The sequence below is a fragment of the Neoarius graeffei genome, chromosome 15, assembly GCF_027579695.1.
Source record: "Neoarius graeffei isolate fNeoGra1 chromosome 15, fNeoGra1.pri, whole genome shotgun sequence".
NCBI classification, from domain to species: domain Eukaryota; kingdom Metazoa; phylum Chordata; class Actinopteri; order Siluriformes; family Ariidae; genus Neoarius; species Neoarius graeffei.
In genome coordinates this window covers 77,535,546-77,541,545 of record NC_083583.1, presented here as the reverse complement: position 1 = coordinate 77,541,545, position 6,000 = coordinate 77,535,546, and the positions used below count along the sequence as shown (strand labels likewise).

General features: G+C 44.8%; 1 protein-coding gene across 2 annotated transcripts in view; it reads left to right on the top strand.

Annotated features, from left to right (window-relative positions):
- Nucleotides 1–764: 764 nt before the first annotated feature.
- Nucleotides 765–6,000, top strand: part of dagla (diacylglycerol lipase, alpha) — a 79,775-nt gene continuing 74,539 nt past the window's right edge. The window contains exons 1-2 of one of the 2 annotated variants that reach the window (XM_060941887.1): nt 765–1,378; nt 1,512–1,669. The gene's annotated coding sequence lies outside the window, so the exon portion shown is untranslated. Of the gene's footprint in view, nt 1,670–6,000 lie in introns of both variants that reach the window. The other variant, XM_060941886.1, reaches the window with a different exon arrangement.

Genomic DNA, 6,000 nt, shown 5'->3' with positions numbered 1-6,000 from the left:
TTATTATGTACACAACATACGGTATAATCCCATCCTTCAGGCAAAACAACAGAATTATAGGAAACAAACTCACAATCATCTCATTAAAGACACTCCTCATGCCAAAGAAGAAGAAAACACATTCTTGTAAAAAAAATGATTAAAATATAAAGGTGTGATGATTCTTTATTCATGGGCGGCACGGTGGTGTAGTGGTTAGCGCTGTCGCCTCACAGCAAGAAGGTCCGGGTTCGAGCCCCATGGCCGGCGAGGGCCTTTCTGTGTGGAGTTTGCATGTTCTCCCCGTGTCCGTGTGGGTTTCCTCCGGGTGCTCCGGTTTCCCCCACAGTCCAAAGACATGCAGGTTAGGTTAACTGGTGACTCTAAATTGAGCGTAGGTGTGAATGTGAGTGTGAATGGTTGTCTGTGTCTATGTGTCAGCCCTGTGATGACCTGGCGACTTGTCCAGGGTGAACCCCGCCTTTCACCCGTAGTCAGCTGGGATAGGCTCCAGCTTGCCTGTGACCCTGTAGAACAGGATAAAGCGGCTAGAGATAATGAGATGAGATGAGATGAAGGCCAAAAGTTTGTGGATACTTGGATAGCAGAATCATAATTTGGAATGATCTGGCAACCCTGATGGAGGGGATACGACTCCAAGCACATCGGATTGTGTGTGTGTGTGTGTGTGTGTGTGTGTGTGTGTGTGTGTGAGACGCTCCCATGCTGTAAGATTTGTAGCTGAGTTACGCAAAGTGCGCTGAGGGCGCAGTGGAGCTGGAGCGTGCTGCAGGGTTGGAGAGAGAGAGACAGAGAGAGAGAGGAGGAGGAGGAGGAGGGGGGAGAGTCGAGTCCCAGCAGCGCCCGGGAGGAAGCAGATCGCAGAGGAAAAGGAAGACATCAGTCCGTGTGCTGAGAGCAGGAGAGCTGGGCTGAGCTGCTCCACTCGCTTCTCATTAACCTGGAGGGAGGAGCAGAAAGAGGAGGAGAAGGGGTTCCAGTCCCACCCTGCCTGGGGATTAGTCGCAACTCACCTGCCGTCTCAGAGCAGAGAGATCCTGGCACTGCTCATACCCACGACGTGTAAAGACAGATCTCTGGACATCAGGAGGAAGCCTGAGTGAGCTGGAGCTGCTCCTGGAGCTCTCCCTCACCCGGATCAGGGGACACTGGGGAAGAGCAAGAGACTGGATCTTCCCTGATTTCTGGGTTCAGCCTGTTTTCATGGGGACACTGGAGCAGGGACAGGATTTCTAATCTGTTCTTTAGTGGACAGGAAGTGTTCAGGTTTAACTCGGACCTTTGGTCCTTCGCTCATTAATTGGACTGTTTCAGGACCCAAACGATGACTTGCTTTGTTTCTGGACTGATTTTCTAAGCAGGTGAAGTTGTAGAGGACGTAAGGGAGGCTGCGTGCCTTTATTGTATGGGTATTCATATAATAACAAGGACACAAAGCAAATCTTTGTCCTAACTGGCCATATTGACGTCCTTCCTTCTTTCTTCTTCTTCTTCTTATTTATGAGTGTCAGGACATCCAGCAGACAGGGACAGGTTTATTCTTTTCGTCCTTTTCTCCCACCGTTTCTTTGCGGGTAGAGGCGTCTGGGTGGCGATCTGCGGAGGATGGGAGAGAGAACAGAAGCGAAGAAGAAGACGACGGTCTCGGGAAGACACCGTCCTAAAACAGGTGAGAGACTTGTTGTTACGGGCGTCCTCAGCATGGATCAGGACAGATCAGCATGGATAATCACAAGTGTCATGGGCTGTTTACACGCATTCCAGCCTGGGTGCAACATCCAGCTCTTCTCATTGGTCATTCTGTTGCGTGAGAGAGAGAGAGAGAGAGAGAGAGAGAGAAGGGGGGCAGCGGAGCGCATACTAATGTCTTCTGATCCCTCAGCATTTATCAGCAGCGTCCATTTCTGTTTCAGCAACGTCTCGTCTTGAATGCAGATTTTATTTGCAGTCGTGTTGCATGTGCATTTCTGCAAGTGCAGTGAATCACACACAGTCTGCTAATTGTGAGCATCAGGCATGCTGATACACACACACACACACACACACACTGCTGGGAAACGGAAACGATGCTATCATACGGACACACTAAAGCTTTCACACAGACGCATTAATGGCCTGGCTGTGGTTGGGATATTGAATGGGTTTAATGGAAGCTGTGGACGTTCTCCCCGAGGGGCCGCGGGAGTGCATTTGCGTTCATATCAACTGAGAATTGATAGAAGGGGATATTTTTGTGTGACTGTAAGGATGAATTTGGAACAGGCGTGCTCAGATGATCACAAGGTAAAAGAACGTGTTCTATTGGAGAAGGCAATGGCCTGATGTTCGGGTCCTCTGGTCCTCCTCAGAGAAGACAATCCCGTACAAACGAGTCCAAAACATTACAGACAGAAGCGTCTCTTTTTCAGGAAGAGCAGATGCGCAGGTCTGATCTTGCTGCATGTTCAATCTGGAAAAATGTAAACATGATGACGTGCAGATTAATTTGGGAAGTGAATCTGTCGTGAACCTGCTGGCTGTTTCTTTCTCTGTCCAGAACGTGGTCATTAAGGGAAGTCAGTTCCTTGTGGTGTAGGATTGAAAGTCGTTTTTTAAAAAATGGAAAAAGTGATCCATTTTTGTTCCATAATGCTGAGCTCTGAATACTGTCCAACGCTTAGTGTCCAAGCAAACTCTGCCAGGTTTTTCTTAGCAGGTTATGTAAAACACAGCTAGGTGTGATTTTAAAACATGTCCTAGATCCGTGTGCAGGATCTGTGCCGTCCCACGCATCCCACAGATGAGAAAATCTGATACTAAAGGATGTGTGACTTGTATTTTATGTAGCGCACACACTTGGCTTGGAGTGCTAATTAGTAATTATTAATGCTAATCTGTACTCTGCTAAACCTAAACATAACTCTAACCTTAAAGGGCATATTCTGGACCAATTTAGTGTTTTTTTTTCTATGAAAGTCTGTCCGTTTACACACTCATCCAGAAGGGTAATTTTGCACAAGGCCATCTGTCTACAGCAGAAAAAAATAAAATAACAAAACGCGTCTGGAAAAATCCCAAGGGAGTCTGGAGCCAGATTCGTGACGTCACCTGCGGAAGCGCCAGCAGGCTGAGAGAGCTTTGTACGGTTTCAGTGCACAGCCTGTGTAGACCAAGCGCTCCCATTTCTCTCTCATTGTCCGGTCTTTTGGGAAACGATGAGTACTAATCCCATCAAAATTGGTGTTGCTACACCCTCCTACGATACATCTGTTAACCATTTTAATAATTACGCGATAACGTTGAAGAAATTTGCAGAAAAGCACCAGGTCGTTTTCTCATAAACAAACCAGCGCTGATGTCGGATTCAGAAGGAGGCGTCCCGCACGCGATGTCACGAAAATCAATGTTTCCCGGGAAATCCAAACGCCAAGTTTTTTCAATTTGCCTCAAATGGCTTGATTACAACTGAATTTTTCTGGTATTGCGCAAGGTAAACAAATTGTGCAAAATGTGACCGATATTTGACCCAAGTTTAATATAAAATAGGAGAATTACACTGATCTCGCTCCTGAATTTACTCGTGATATGCACTTTAACCTCAGTAAATGGGGGAAAAAAAGGCTCTTTTAGTTTTTGCAGTTTTTGTAAAAAGCTGAATGTCCCCATCAGGCCAACACTGACACATACATGACTATACAGCGGTGCTTGAAAGTTTGTGAACCCTTTAGAATTTTCTATATTTCTGCATAAATATGACCGAAAACATCATCAGATTTTCACACAAGTCCTAAAAGTAGATAAAGAGAACACAGTTAAACAAATGAGACAAAAATATTATACTTGGTCATTTATTTATTGAGGAAAATGATCCAATATTACATATCTGTGAGTGGCAAAAGTATGTGAACCACTAGGATTAATTTGAAGGTGAAATTAGAGTCAGGTGTTTTCAATCAATGGGATGACAATCAGGTGTGAGTGGGCACCCTGTTTTATTTAAAGAACAGGGATCTATCAAAGTCTGATCTTCACAACACATGTTTGTGGAAGTGTATCATGGCACGAACAAAGGAGATTTCTGAGGACCTCAGAAAAAGCATTGTTGATGCTCATCAGGCTGGAAAAGGTTACAAAACCATCTCTAAAGAGTTTGGACTCCACCAATCCACAGTCAGACAGATTGTGTACAAATGGAGGAAATTCAAGACCATTGTTACCCTCCCCAGGAGTGGTCGACCAACAATGATCACTCCAAGAGCAAGGTGTGTAATAGTCGGCGACGTCACAAAGGATCCCAGGGTAACTTCTAAACAACTGAAGGCCTCTCTCACATTGGCTAATGTTAATGTTCATGAGTCCAGCATCAGGAGAACACTGAACAACAATGGTGTGCATGGCAGGGTTGCAAGGAGAAAGCCACTGCTCTCCAAAAAGAACATTGCTGCTCATCTGCAGTTTGCTAAAGATCACGTGGACAAGCCAGAAGGCTATTGGAAAAATGTTTTGTGAATGGATGAGACCGAAATAGAACTTTTTGGTTTAAATGAGAAGCGTTATGTTTGGAGAAAGGAAAACACTGCATTCCAGCATAAGAACCTTATTCCATCTGTGAAACATGGTGGTGGTAGTATCATGGTTGGGGCCTGTTTTGCTGCATCTGGGCCAGGACAGCTTGCCATCATTGATGGAACAATGAATTCTGAATTATACCAGCAAATTCTAAAGGAAAATGTCAGGACATCTGTCCATGAACTGAATCTCAAGAGAAGGTGGGTCATGCAGCAAGACAACGACCCTAAGCACACAAGTCGTTCTACCAAAGAATGGTTAAAGAAGAATGAAGTTAATGTTTTGGAATGGCCAAGTCAAAGTCCTGACCTTAATCCAATGGAAATGCTGTGGAAGGACCTGAAGCGAGCAGTTCATGTGAGGAAACCCACCAACATCCCAGAGTTGAAGCTGTTCTGTACGGAGGAACGGGCTAAAATTCCTCCAAGCCGGTGTGCAGGACTGATCAACAGTTGCCGCAAACGTTTAGTTGCAGTTATTGCTGCACAAGGGGGTCACACCAGATACTGAAAGCAAAGGTTCACATACTTTTGCCACTCACAGATATGTAATATTGGATCATTTTCCTCAATAAATAAATGAGCAAGTATAATATTTTTGTCTCGTTTGTTTAACTGGGTTCTCTTTATCTACTTTTAGGACTTGTGTGAAAATCTGATGATGTTTTAGATCATATTTATGCAGAAATATAGAAAATTCTAAAGGGTTCACAAACTTTCAAGCACCACTGTAGATGTTCTTATTACTATACACACGATCGTCACCATCAGCGACGTTATCAGGAGAGGATAAAGACTGCAGCTGTATAAAGTTAACACCCCCCCATGTGGTTAATTTCCATAGTCTGTACTATTAACCGTAATTAGCTCGTCATAAGGTTTATTGAGTTACTTGACCTTAGCCTAGTTTTCAGCCTCATTTATCCTGGCAACACACGGTAGCTGTGACATGCCAGGTGAGCTAGCTAATGACTGCACAATTTGTCCTTCCCTGTGTACATATAAACGCTAATAAAGGACTTCTGCTTCTCTCTAATTATTAATTTTTGGATAGTGAATTGAACAAAGGCTTTAATAGAATGCCACATGTTTAGGCGCTCTCTCTCTCTCTCTCTCTCTCTCTCTCTCTCTCTCTCTCTCACACACACACACACACACACACACACACACTTATGTAGATTTTGTAATAGTTTGGAGTCGGTATCTTGCGGCTTTTTATTCGTTTTCGGTCTTGTGGAGGACATGGAAGCAGCTTTGTCCTTCTGGAGAACTGACAGTGGTATATTTTCCTTAAAAAAGCAGTTACTATAATTTTCATTTCCAGTTTCCATTTGGGGCGGCACGGTGGTGTAGTGGTTAGCGCTGTCGCCTCACAGCAAGAAGGTCCGGGTTCGAGCCCCGTGGCCGGCGAGGGCCTTTCTGTGTGGAGTTTGCATGTTCTCCCCGTGTCCGC